This window comes from Podarcis muralis, chromosome 6 (assembly GCF_964188315.1).
Source record: "Podarcis muralis chromosome 6, rPodMur119.hap1.1, whole genome shotgun sequence".
NCBI classification, from domain to species: domain Eukaryota; kingdom Metazoa; phylum Chordata; class Lepidosauria; order Squamata; family Lacertidae; genus Podarcis; species Podarcis muralis.
Window position 1 is genome coordinate 60,097,377 of NC_135660.1, and position 15,225 is coordinate 60,112,601.

Below are 15,225 nucleotides of genomic sequence, written 5' to 3' on the forward strand. Positions count from 1 at the left end.
GATGTGATCCCATGCTGCTAAGGAATGTTGTGGGGCTATTGCAACCATGTAGACAGAGCATGTGAGTCTTTCCCATGTGAGGAGCAGCCAGTAGGGAGCACTCTGTAAGCATCAGGTGGAAAAATACGTGTCATTGGCCTTGCTCAAGTGCATTGCAACATTCCCACATGTACAACAATATAAGACAGTATGAAATAGCATCACACAAGGCCCAAAAGAATTGCTTCTTCTTCAAATGTACTCAGTGAAAACATGGAGAAAATGGTGCAGGATTGTACCTGTTAGTCACACTGCTGCTATAGAACCAAATATTTGAAAAGAGATGTCTACACACGTGCAGCTAGCTATACAGGTGTAGGCGCTCCACAGAATTCAGAATCCTGTTTGTACAGGTTCCCAGTTACATGCAATTCCTCTATACATATAGCAGTACGTTGTTGTTTTTCCCAGTTCCGCATGCAAAGGTCAAGGCACCTGGGCACATGACATCAAGGGTGAGATCACTGATGTGATCCCTTCACAGAACACACAGAGATGGCCTGAAGAGAAGTATATGTGTTTATGTATCATGGGGATGAAGAATCTGTGGCCTTCCAGATGTTGTTGGGTTCCAGTTGCCATCAACCCCAGTTGGCATGGTAAATGATCAGGGATGATGGGAGTTGTAGTACAGCAACTTCTGGCAAGTCACAAGCCACATCTCTAATGTAACACAAATAAGTATTCTGTTTCCTATTGCTGCTGAGAATCTATTGCTGCTTAGAAGTAAGAGGTACTGAGCCTTTTGAAGATCACTGTTAAGCAACATAGCAAGCTGCCTTATACCAAATCAAGCCATTGGTCCATTTAGCTCAGAACTGCCTATACTGCCTGGCAGCTGCCCCAGGGTTTCCATCAGGCATGTTTCCAGCCCTTTCTTTTTCTACTTTTAAATCTTTAACCCTACAGGGATCTGTGGTGCTCTTTGATTTATTAAAAAAATATATGTTTGATTGACCGATTGAGTGACTGGGTTCCTTGGAGGCTTGTCACAGAATGAGGATCTTCCAGAGGGGAAACCATCTTTTTTGTGTATATATAAAAAAGCTGTCTGGCTTTTAGTGACTGAGACAGAAGAGATGTGGGGTTTCTAATGTGTTATATATTTCTCCCCAAGGATTTTCATAGGCTTTTGTTCTGAAGTGTTATCCTCCACCTGATTCTGTTACAGTAGCGTGGGGTAAATGTTCAAATATATAAATTAAAATTACAGTGGTACCTCGGGTTACAGATGCTTCAGTCTACAGACTCCGCTAACCCAGAAATAGTACCTCGGGTTAAGAACTTTGCTTCAGGATGAGAACAGAAATCATGTGGCGGCAGCAGGAGGCCCCATTAGCTAAAGTGGTGCTTCAGGTTAAGAACAGTTTCAGGTTAAGGACGGACCTCCAGAACGAATTAAGTTCTTAACCCGAGGTACCACTGTACTCTTGCAACCAATGAAGAAGTGGCAAAACTTTCTTAAACACATACCCATCAAAAGTGTAACACACACAACAGCAGCAACAACAACAACAACAACAACAACAACAACAACAACAACAACAACAACAAACCTAAGGAGCTTCTTTCATTTTTGTTTCCCTTCTATCTTTATTGACAGTGTGATTTGCTGCTGACACTCTGTCTCACTGACAGCCTCTGTTCTGTTGCTGTCTCATCACTGTAACTGGTGTGCCAGGCAACATCCCTGTGGTGTGTCATGATTCTATCTCTGAGACTATGGAATCTGTGCCACTTCTTATGTAATGTGCACACTTATATGTATGGGTGATCAAAGACTGCATTAACAATGTTTTAATAAATGTTTTTATATAGAAAGGTCACCAACAGGTGATTTTTCCCAAGCAGAGTCTTTTAATTCAGTCCCATGTGGTAAGAAGATTGCCATTAGCTACTCTGGGAGGGGTATTAATTTCTAAAGGTTTTCTGTATCTATGGTAGACAACAATTTCACCATGTGGGGGGCAGATTCATGTGACCTCTTCACTGCATAAAAATAATAAATTTCATCAAGCCTGAAGGAATCCTTTATGTATTTTTGTAGAGATGCCCTCATTCTTTCAGTATCCACTTCAGAATTCTTTTTGTAAACTTTAAATGCACTTTAAAAGGATGGATGACTTATCTGAGAGCATATCAAATGCTAAACTCACTTTTTATCCCACAACCAATGCACTGCAATAATAGTAAAAGTAGAAAAGAAAAAGCTGTGTGTGAGATATGGAACATGTGGGTATGAGACATGTATATTCATGCCTTATGAGAAACATCCATCTTTACTTGAAATGAATTATCGGTTATATGCTCAGCCTTTCCACAGTTCAGACTTGCTTGTAGCCACAACAGAAAGTTCTGTAATGCGCACTGTAAACATTTTTTAAAGTTGCCAAAGAACTTGTGAAAGCGTCGCATCTTTGAAGAGTTAGCTGCCAAGTTCGCATTGTAGAATTCCCTTGAGAAATATCACTCTTTCCAATAAACATGTAAAATAAAATAAAAAATCATAAATGGAGCTATGCTAGCTCTGCATGTTATCCACATTTGCCATTTTTTAAAGCTTTCCTTCTAAATTATGATACTCATATTTCTGAAGAAATCATTTCATTTGCACAATATTATCCTCCTCTTATGTAGTGCAGAATGATAAAATAGTTCAATAGACTACCACAGGGCATGGCTGCACGTATCTTATTGGTGTACATTTTATCAATGTTTGAACATTTTTCCTATGAGAAAATTAGATCAGCTTCTCCAGACATAGCAATTTTCAACAAGTATTTTTTCTCTCTCTATCCTTTTCTTTCCTTACCATTACAGTATTTTAAGAAATGGGTCGTAGTGTTAGCTAATCTTCCATGGAAACATATGTCAGAACTTGCTCTTGCAGTCATCAAATGATGGCTATTCATCCATGAGTGAGCCATCACAGAACTAAATTCATAAGTGGAACTTCTGTACCACCCCAAACACAATAAAGTCAGTAATATCAAATGCTCCAAAATCAGGGTATGTTAGTAGTAAAACAAAGTGTGCACGTGACAATCAGCTGGAATATGAAATCTGCTACTACTGTGACTTCTTTCTTAATCTGCTATAATGACCAGAAAATAATATTTTAGAAGTTAGCAGTAATTTAATGACATGACACTTCCAGATCTTAGGTGTAGTTATCTAGAATGGTGACTTCTCCCAGACTACAGAGTTCATTGTACTGAGTCTCCACCTATTGATATGACTGAGTAGGGCAAAGAGTGATATTTCACCACAGTGGAAGTCTAGGGGTCACATACATTCTCCTCTGCATTTCACTTTTTGGTTTCTTCCAAAATCTTCAATTTCATTATGCTGTTGGGGTATGGTCAACTGAAAAATCACAAAACAAACGGCTACATTTTGGTCATATTAAGCGTTTCATGACTGAGCCTTCCAATTAAAATCCACCATCATAACTTCTTGCTAATTTGGATTCACACAGAAGAGAGCTTCAGTTTGAATATTTTCTGTTTGTTTATTTTAAGTAGAAGTTTGAAAGGTTATTTCTCAACAGTGCACTGGAAATGACTGCATTTCTTAAAGAACTTCCAAGACGTTAATATTCAGTTCAGGTCCAAGGGGAAAACAGATGGCTTAAGGGATCAGTAGAAGGAATCTTGCAATTCACAGATATCTGAATGACCCAAGATATGAAGGCATTCTGACAGATTGTCTACGTGATATGACTTGAACTCTCCCCCCCCCTTCTTTCTTCTAACCCAATAGCCATTTCAGAAGGAGCATCACAACACCTGGCACTCAACAGCATCACAATAGAATCAAAGAGATGTCCTGGAATGGATGACATATACTTTCAGATATGGCGAGGTAGGCCTTTTTTCATGAGTGCCATTTTTCATGGTGTAATGTGCCCTGGCAGAACATCATGGGGAGGGATGTACAATATTATTGTATTTCATCTATTCTGCGACTGAATACCCTCGGAGCTGATATTCTGGTCATGCCAAGGAGCCCAGTCTTTGAATGATATTCCTAAATTCTTGACAGCATTTCCTGAGTAATAATTGTGTGGGTGGACCTAAATTTCTGTCTCTTTAAACATTATTCAATATACAGTTGCATACAGTCAAGAGCTGAAACGTTTGGCAACTAAGCCGTTCGAGATCCAAGGTATGACTGTATTGATTTCCTGGCTTCAGTTTCATTGCTTTTTGGGTAACATTGTGAAGGGTTACAGTTAAAGATCTGTACAAAGTGCAACTGCTACTACAAAGTCCTCCCGGCCCAAAAAATCTATTAATAATGGTCTGCTTCTGAACCTTACCTCTTCTAAACAGTGGCTGTTAGCCATGATGGTATATTTCCAGAGGTTAAAAAAAAATGATTTGAAGTTGAAACAAAAAAGTTTTGTGGTCATTATGCAAAATAAGCAAATACGGGCTAATTAGACATGAATTATATAGAAAAGAGAACAGTACTCTGTGGAATTGCATAGTTATTTCTCTGCGTTGTAGATTACAAATTTCTTGATAATTATTTTTTGCTTAACTTCAGTAGCTAGAAGCCTTTGACATGAGTTCAAGAGTTTTGTTGAGGTAAAGAGAAGCAAATTGGGAGTGTGTTTATTTAAGCTGGCATTTATTGTGCGGTTGAATCCAAACATGTCCCTGTAGATCAGTGGTGGCCAAACTTGGCCCTCCAGCTGTTTTGGGACTACATTTCCCATCATCCCTGACCACTGGTCCTGTTAGCTAGGGATGATGGGAGTTGTGGTCCCAAAACAGCTGGAGGGCAAAGTTTGGCCACCACTGCTGTAGATGAAGGTTTTGTGATTCTTCTATGATTGGAAGTGAATAGGTTTTCTCATCTTGACCTGGCCACCGCCCCTCCCCCCACCATCCCAGCAAGCAGCAGTGACACCATTTTTAGGAGGGTGGCACACAGCACTTTGTCACCTGGACCCATAACTTTGTTCTGTTTCTGCATTGAGTTTATGTTAACTTTCCTCAAGATACAGATTTTCCCTCCGGTGAGAGAATGAGGATTTTGGTATGCTTAAACTGCTGCAAACTGTGGCACAACATTCAGAAATATGTTCCAATCCATATATTAGTCCAGGAGGTACAAGCCAGGTCATTTTGTTTGGAATTAATAAAGATCAAATTATCAGGTATCTTTATATGCACTGTGCTAACTAACATTTTTGCTCAGCTATCTCAGCAATATACACCTAGAGATGTTATTGCTCACAACCTCTGTGTTTTTGCCTTCTCAAAGAGGTAGCTAAAGGTCCCTTCCCACAAGCTGAGACTTCCTAGTGGTCTAACTAGCAAGACACAAGTCATCTTTATTTAAGGAACCTAATGAAGTCCGCAATCCTGAGAAACAGCACATATATATTGGAAACATAAAAACAGCTGTCTGGAATCATTGTTGGAAAGACATTAAACATATATAAAATTGTACCGGAGGGATTCTGGTACAGGCATTTTATAGAGCAACCCTAATTAATAAAAGTTACTGGTGAAAGTGTTTCACTAATGAATTACTGTGCCTAGAGACATGGCAGATCTTACATTACTTGTTGGATTAATTCAGTAAATACAGTCATGAAGCTGTGAGGTCAGTGCTGAAATTTCAAAGGGAGTTCTTCAGATGGCTTTTAAGCATTGCTGCCTAAAAGGTATTAGGCGGAATCAGATGTTTGGCTTTGCGAGCGACTGTCTATGGTATGTTTTATGAGGTAGGTCAAGATAGATTATTTAAAAGTTCCCTGGTGGCTGAAAAGGCTTTTGAATATATTAATGTTAATAAATATGTACTAGAGCCCCAAGCAGGTCTATATGAGAAATGAAGAGGATTCTATAGGGGAGAAAATCTGATGTGCAATAAAATTTGAGAAGCTTCCTCCACAGCCATGAAAAATTGGCAAATTGTTTAGGATTTACCAGTCAGCAGTATTATTTTTAGTGGATACAGGCATTGCTGAGAAGAACAAGTACAGTATAGTGCAGGGATAGCCAACATGGTGCCTCCAGATGTTCTTGAACCTCAGTTTCCTATCACCCTTGACTATTAGCTAAACTGACTGGGGCCAATAGGTGTTCTGATCCAGCATCTAAAAGTCACCACATATGGTAATCTTGGTGTATCCAAAAGGTCAGAAATGGACGGGGTGTCTAGAATTGTCATCCTTTGTTTACTCAATAGAGAGGGAGGGGGAGGGGGAGGGGGGAGGAGAGAGAGAGAGAGAGAGAGAGAGAGAGAGAGAGAGAGAGAGAGATGGAATAAGAAATTTAACCTTTTTCACCCCTGCATTTGTAGTTTGTCTTTTGTTTCTCCTACAAAAGAAAGAAGGGGAAACAAAACCAACAAACAATGCCTCACTCTGAGCGATGAAAAGCTCACTATATAAGTGGCAATTACTCACTGATCGACCAGCTGCACTGAACAGGAAGCCAAAAAGAAGCAAACATGCAAGGAAGAAGCTGGTAATTAACATTGCAGGGGACCTTTCCCGAATGAGTCTTACTTGTGAACAAACATTATAAAAGAATCATGGGCAAGGCATTTTGTTCTGTGTGGAATCAATGTTTTAGTTATTTCAACTGATTGGAGACTAGCAATGTCTTAACAGCACTGATGCTCATAGTATGGAAGCAACTTTACACTCTCTAGACTCTTAGCAAACCCACCTCACATGGATATCTTGAGAGATAAAATTGAAATTGTGTAAGAAACAAATATAAAATAGATTTCTGCTCTTTGCTTTTTGTCAGGGGGCGGTTCAAAATCTGAGATGAGTCATGGGACCAGCCAGTATTCAGGGCGTGAGGATAGAGTCAATACCAAACAAAGGCAGGATTGAGAAACAAGTTGATATTAGCACCAAAGAGCAAGCTAGGAGGTTGAGGAACAAGCCAAAAGACCCAAACTGGAACTTTGGAGGCAGAGACATGCTGAAAGTTTGCAACAAAAAATAAACAAAAAACACAGGGCTACTTTAGTGGTCAGAAAACCCTATGTCCACTTCTACTTCATGCTGTCTAGAAAGATTTAATGGTCCTAAAGGAAATAGGCTGTCAACTGGAGTCCAAATGTTCATCCTCCTTGGGAATCTGCACATGGATCGAATAGTTCTAACAGCATCTTCCCATTCAGGCTTCCTGGGCCTGGTGTGTTGGACTTGTAGATTCAAGTGAAGACTTTTTGAAGAGATCATCTGGGAAATTGACAGCCTTCAGAACTCAGATAAGTCTATCAGTTTCGGGACTTTGAAGTAACTGAATTTAGGATTTGGCTGTGGACTTTAACACAACAAAGTCTTGGAAGTACAGAACCCTCTCTGGGACCAGAGAGAGAAAAACATTTTTGTACGTGTCTGTAACCTGTATATAGTGCACAAATATAGAGTGTGTGTTTCCTGTGTGCCAAGTAAAACAACTCCGCTAAAACAACAGTTTAGTGTTGGTGAGCTTAACCACTTTATGGAAGCTTCTGCGATGTGCCCATAATGACCAAGATGTATAGGTTGAAGATAAACACACACCCCAACATGGTGCACTCCAGAAGTTCTGGACTACTCCCATCATTCACAGCCAGTGTTGCCAAAGGTCAGAGATGATGGGAGTTGCAGTCAAAAACAGCTGGAGGAAATCAGTTTGGGGACATCTGATCCAGAGCTTACATATCCATAGTACACCAAAGAGATTTCCCAGTTCCTGTGTCAAAGTCAGTCAGAAATCTGAAAACACAGAGCTTGGGCTGTCCATTAGGTGATTTTTTTAATATTCTAAACAATGGGCCACTTCCAAATTATCTCTATATTGTAGGGCACTGTTGACAGAGAAACTTTTAGCTATTTCTTGAGATCATTTAGAGGCTGAGGCCAATTCTGACTGTGATAGCATTCTGCTATTAGTTCCATAGGCGAGTCCAAGCTCATTGTTAATGTCTGAATCATTTGACTTTGAAGTAGTTCCAGGCACAGTCAGGTAATCAATTCTTCCCCCCTTGACAGTGGATGTGTACAGGTTCTATAAACAGTTCATTCATAATTTCAAATATAATTGTAACCATTTCATTTTAAAAGCAAATCAATGTTAACGCAACTTTGAGAATATAAATTTCACATTAGGAATTCCCCTGTCTGTCTCTGTGTGGCATTTGCTGGATTCATAGACCATGGGCATGTTTCAGTCTGTGCTTGCTTATTTAGATATTTTTAAGTAATCCTTCTGGAAGTTTGTGAGTGCCAAAGAGATTAATGGTAAACAAGGTTTAACACACAAAAGTGTCTAATTATCAACTTCAAATAAATCCTTTTTGTTGAACAGAAATGGCCTCACATTAAATGTTGCTGACATCCCTGAGAATGTTCTAAAGACATAACAACATTACCATAATTTTCTGACTTGGGCTCTCTCCGGACGGGATCACTTTCTTTCATTTTAATTACATTCTCAGGGCCAAATTTGACCTTCAGATGCTTTCATGCTGTCAGTTGGATTTCTTTCTGTCTCCTGGGAGAGAATTTGCCCCTTAATTTATAAACATTATTGCAACAGGGTTTTTAAAATTCTGTGTTGGGAATGCACTTAATTATGGCTTTAAAATAAATGAAAGTAAGCTTCTCAGAAGAGTTTGTACCAGCCTAGGCTTTCTCTATAGACATTTTTTTTATGACTACTCACAACTGATATTTCACACAAATCAGCATGCAACTTCTTTTACTTGTATCAAAATTTGGGATAACTATGCCAATTAGATGGATGGTTTTGAATCAATTAAAGAGTCTAATCAAGAAATAAGGGATTCCTTGATTAAGCTCTTTAATTGCCAACCAAAGTCTCATCCATGGTAATGTTTAAACCCATGAAGAAATGCTATTGCACTTGGCATTTTCTTATCCCCACTCTACGTTTCTGGCAATTTTTTGCATTGTGGGCAAAATTCAGGATGAGAGATCTCATTGCAAGTCTTCTTTAATTGAGCATTACCCCATGGGCAGGTTTGACAGGTGGGTGGAGTCACTTGACAGCAAAGTGCACCCCATGCACCTTGAAACTCCAACAGTCAGCTGATCATTGAGATTTCAAAGCACTCCTCTCCACATGCACCAATGATCAGCTGATCATCAGGGCTCGTAAACAGCCATGCACAGGGCTTTTCAGGGCAGATGATCAGCCTGCAACCCCCTTTTTGCCTCGGCCATGTCTTTACCGGCCCACACCTAACATCATATATGATGCAAGGTATATGGCAGGCGGGCTTAGCTTTTGCCGCAGGTCCCCCATCACTGATATAGCATGCTGTATGGGCCTTTGTTTGAGTAGGAGAAGAGGACTAAATAAAGCTGATAGTGGATGGGAAATAGTAGCCGCAAGACAGTTATCTACTCAAAAACAAGAGACATTGTAGCAAAGGAAGTGAGGCCATGCTAGCACTCATGCCACGTGACCTTGAAAATGCAGCCAACCAGTTCAGGAGATTAAGTGCAAAATATGTTACAGTGGTACCTCGGGTTAAGTACTTAATTCATTCTGGATTTCTGTTCTTAACCTGAAACTGTTCTTAACCTGAAGCACCACTTTAGCTAATAGGGCCTCCTGATGCCGCCGTGCCACTGGAGCACGATTTCTGTTCTTATCCTGAAGCAAAGTTCTTAACCCGAGGTAGTATTTCTGGGTTAGCGGAGTCTATAACCTGAAGGTACCACTGTACTGTCTTTGAAGCTCCAGACCATTTTCTTGCTCCTACGCCTAACTATACATCTATGCCTAACTGCATCTGTCTATCTTGCTGACTGGCTGATCCTCTTTATATTAAAATAATTATAAGATGTCTGGTTGCTTTTGTGTAGTGTAGGACTACATAATATTACTGTCAATGTTTAACCACAAAGTTGGGGGTGGGGAGCAACTTCCTCCAGAATTTACATCTCCTGCTGGTGACGGTACTTTATCTTGCAGCCTGCAAGTTTAATTAGTTTTTCTTGAAATATCCAATGCTTGGAGCTCCCTGAAAGCTGGAAGCGTAACTGTAACTGCTCAACAAAGGTACAGATTGTGCAGTAATGAAAAATGTCAACAATCTATCCAGCATTGCCTGAGTGCCAGAAATTAAAAGGGACAAAATGGCATCTGAAGGAAATGTTATCTGCTATGGAAATTCAAAGGAAACTGAGGTTCCAAGTAATGCTAATGCTAATAATAATAATAATAATAATAACAACAACAACAACAACAACAACAACAACAACAACAGGTTTTTTTTGTTTTTTTAAAAAACAGACATAAGATGGATACTTCTATATCTCCCCTTTCACATTTCTCTACAGGTGTGGAGAACATTTGGTCCTCCAGATGTTTCTGAAATATGACTCCCATCATCCCTAGCCATTGAAAATGGCGCTGGATTGAATGGGCCCTTAGTCTGATCCAGTAGAGCTCTTCCACCATGGCTTCCACTATGTGCATATATGATAGCCTTCTAGGGAACTAAGTCTAGACATTCTAGAACTACATAACTCCATTACTGCTTCTGCTCAATCCAAGTATTTGAGAAGGAAAGCAGAGATCGTGAACACCAAGGTATACTGAAAAAGAGAGGTAGATATGGAGATTTTCTCAGCCACAATAGGGTTTGACAGGATAGAGTCCACTTGTAGAAAAAAGGGCATCCTATGCCAAGTCAACATGCAGGTCACAAAACAGGCAAAGGCTAAAATTGTTGGTAGGTTTCTTAATTTCTTCAAGTTTGCTTAATTTCTTGAGCTTTGTTGTGTCTGGGTTGAAGCAGTGCAGGGTTTCAAATTAAAATGCAACTTTGTTAATGTACAATTTATGAAGTATAATTTAAAAGACTGATTCCTTTTCTACCCCCCACAAAACTATGTTCTGCATCATTTTTGCTTTGCTTTGCTTTGATTTTAAAGCTTGGAGGGAGAACTCTGACTGTGCTACATCTGTTGCGAGATGGTGATGATGATGAGATTTAGAAATTAGGACATGGCAAAATACTAAAGAAAAAACTGTTTTTTGTATGTACAAATAGCTTCTTTTTACCCATAGAACTGTAAATTTTGAAGTTATGATGAAATATTAAATGATGCCTATAAGTAGAATGATGCTGATTCTTTTTAGGATTAGAGCAGGAATTAATTATCTGGTTCATTTGAATGGTAGCTGATACTTTTGAGTTTGTAATATTTTCACGGTATTAGACATTCTTGGCACCTCACAATAAAATTGGTAATCGGCTCAGGCACAGCTAATTTATTTATTTATTTATTTTATATCCCACTGCCTCCCAAATCATTGGGTAAGTATCCGCCCTCAACCAGCCCATCTGCTGGCTGAACTTGGTGATGGGTCAGTGGTGGCATAAAGGCCACCTATTGACATGGATCAAGTGTGACAATCCTGCCAGTTCTGCCTCTCAGAAGGGGTGATATGGCTTATCAGGCTCCACGTGGGCTCCTGAACAGCAATACCCCTTCCAAACCTTTTTAACAGGATATCCTAATGTTAAAGGACACCAACCAATGCCAACTGAAGTGGCTGGTTGCAGCCAGCTTGCCACCAAACCATCGACATCTACAACCAATATCTGAGTCCTGCTGCCATATCATGGAGCCTTACTTCATTCTTCACGGTAGACAAATGCACACCATTGGGCTAATGTTATTTTATTGGCAGTGTGGGTCGCTATTGCTCCCAGTGCTTGTTTATCAGTTTATATGCATGGGGATTCATGTTTACATTTTGATCCCTCTTAGATTTTAGTATTGGTTTTAAATTTATAGTACCTGCTGTTTTAAATATATATTGCTCTATTTTATTATTGTTTCATAGCTGTTGCTTTTTAATATTGGCATAAGTCACATTGAATGTCATTTTTTTAGCAGAAAGGAAGGGCATACATTAAAAGAAAATGGGGGGGGGGGAGTTTATAGATTTGCATTTTAGGTTGAAGCAAGTTAATTATGATAGATATTATACACTTACCAGGACGCGGGTGGCGCTGTGAGTAAAACCTCAGCGTCTAGGACTTGCCGATCGTCAGGTCGGCGGTTCGAATCCCTGCGGTGGAGTGCATTCCCATTGCTCGGTCCCAGTGCCTGCCAACCTAGCAGTTCGAAAGCACCCCCGGGTGCAAGTAGATAAATAGGGACTGCTTACCAGTGAGAAGGTAAATGGCGTTCTGTGTGCTGCGCTGGCTCGCCAGATGCAGCTTGTCACGCTGGCCACGTGACCCGGAAGTGTCTTCGGACAGCGCTAGCCCCCGGCCTCTTAAGCGAGATGGGCGCGCAACCCCAGAGTCAAACACAACTGGCCCGTACGGGCAGGGATACCTTTACCTTTTTTATTATACACTTCTGGTGCTTGAGTGGCATGTGACAAAGCACCCTGTCCAAATTTGTTTTGGGGTTATTGTTTTTCCAAGTCAGGCTCAAGCCAGTGAGTGGAGAAAAAACTCTTCACAATTATGAACCTGGTCCATGGGTAACCCAAAGGTTACAGAAGAACCTTAAAATCTAAAAAAATAATCATTTAGGCATCCAGGACTAGGGATGTACAAAGGTAGCAATTTTCAGTCTGACCTGTCTTTGCCACATTCTTTCTGTTCTGCTGCATTTCAGTTTCTGCCAATTGCTACATTATATGTCTCACTGTCCGCTATGTTACATAAATTGAGCAAATGGAAAAGAAATTCAAAGCCATGTTTCAAAAAATTATGAATTTTGTATCATTTGCATGCTTAAAAAAATAACAACAGTGTCAATGAGTAACAGCCATATTTTTCTTGATTGATTTGCATCCCTACCACAAATGGAGCACACGAAATGCGGGAATTTCTGCTGCCTTTGCTGTGTTTTTTACTGGAGCTAGGAATCCCTGAGCTCACACAACTGCACAGGCAAAGGGAAATGCAGCGTAAACAGAGCAGGCCCTTCCCCTGACTATCTATGCCTTGTCCCTTGCTGCTCCCTGTTGCTTGATCTTCAAAAAAGAACTTGCTTCTTCTGTTCTTTAGCCAAGTGTGGTCCCAAATTCAGGTGCAGCCAGCCTACAGTATATATCTGGGCTCTCTGGCCACTTGATTAGCGGGTTCAAAAACTAGGTGATGGCAAGCTATCCTGCCCTCCTTTGTGGCCAGCTGGGGGAATTACCACAATGGAGAGCCCTTTTGTTCTGTTGGGCCAAGGGGCCTACCACAACAGGCTGCAACTGCCACTTACCCGGAGACTAGCTGAGCGGTCATTTCTTTTTATTTCTTTTTCTGTTTTCATCAGAATTATCCCACATGGCAGTCATCAGTCATGCTGATCAGTCATAGTAATGATGCCTGATGGTACAGAGGAAGAATGGCTTTCCCTAACCGCAAGCTGCCTATAATGCAGCCTTTGGCAATCTGGTAGCAGGAGACGTAGTCCAAAACATCTGGAGGGCACCAGGTTGCCAAAGGCTGCTATAGTGACAGAGGAAAGTGGACCTGGTATCTTAATGTCAGGGCAGTGTCATCTGTATACAGTATTGCATTCCAGCTAAAGCATTTTAATTCTCAGTGGAGATTAATATGGTTGTAGTATGTTGATGGAAATTGTATCCACCGCCTCATGTTCATTCAATCAGGACTGATATGACAATTCAGTTACTGCCACAACCCCAGCAAATTACCTGCTAATAGCAATTAGGCTAATATATTTTCTTAATCTAATTATGTTGTCATTCCAAATCCTGTGATAATAATGTAACAATTCCTGTCTCCCTCCCTTTATATGTGACCCCCCCTTCATGTTAATACTTCTTCCCAAGCAGTGGGAAATAGTTTCAGTCATTAGCAAGATAATATTGCCAGCGAAGCACAGCCAGCTCTGCACTTGTATATTTACACTGCAGACTGCAAGAGCCATTTCAGACCATGGTGATGATAATGGTGGTGATTTAGTCAGGGAGTAACCAGTTGGGCAATAGGGGCAGCATTGCTACATGCACCCCAAATTCTGAGCAGGGAGAGACTTCAGGGGTGTCGCTGCTTCCTTTGGGTTTGGTTTCCTCATTTATTTATTTAGAGCATCTGGTACCCCACTCTTCAACCATAAACAAAACTCTCCCAGAGTGGCTTACATTCAACCAATTAAAATAATACAGTCTCTGCTCACAAGCTCACAATTTGAAAGAAACGCAGTTCACAAGGGGAAGGGCAAAAGAGGCAAAAGGGGGGGAAACCAAACTCAAGCACTCATTCTTTAGTAGTTGCTCGGATAAGAACCAGCTGGCATTATTATCTGTTGGGAGGTACTTGATACAGCAGGTATTTTGGAAAAGCTGATGGTTATTGCTAGAGTTATTATTAGCAGTAATAATTACAGTATTAGGTACCCATCAATAAAATTCTCTTGTTGGTTTGCAAAAACAAAAAACAAACCAGAAATCACACATGATTTTTTTAAATAAAAAAAATTGCAATAATTACCGGGGGGGGGGGGGGATATAACAACCACCTAAACTTCCACTAACCCTAACCCTAACCCTAAACTTCCACTAGTGGAGACAGAATAAAACAATTGCCATCCCTCAAGCTTCAGCTGCTATGCACCAAGTTTTCTAGAAGCTACATGTAGGGTAAGCATGACTCCATCTTGCCTCTAGTGCAAGTGCAGCTGTAAGGAAGGGGAAGCTAAATTGTAGGCATGCTGAACTCTTCAACACAGCAATGCCTGGTCTACTTATCTAAGTCTTATTTACTTACTCACTCACTTACTCATTGCCTGAAAAGAGAAGGAAGCCAATTCTTTCTATGGGATAAAATAATCTGCTCTCAAGGTTGAGAAGGAAAGTCTGCCCAAAGCTCAAAATGCTTCAGAGCTTGGCAACTGAAAGACCATCTTCTCCTCCATGAGCATCCTAGAACCCGGCATTCTTCACCTCCTCCAGGTCACCCAGCTCTCTGAATTTAGGTGGTCAGTGAACAGAGACAAGCCTGCTCAGGTATGGCTCCTTGACTACTACAGCTGCTGCTGCTGCTGCTGCTGCTGCTGCTACTTTTATCATCTGCCTCTTTCCCTGACAAGGGATTCAAGGTAGCTTACAGATAAAATAAGAACAACTAAAAACATAGAGGAGAGAATTAAAAAAATTAATTAAACATAAATAGAATCAAAACTATATAAGATCTATTTAA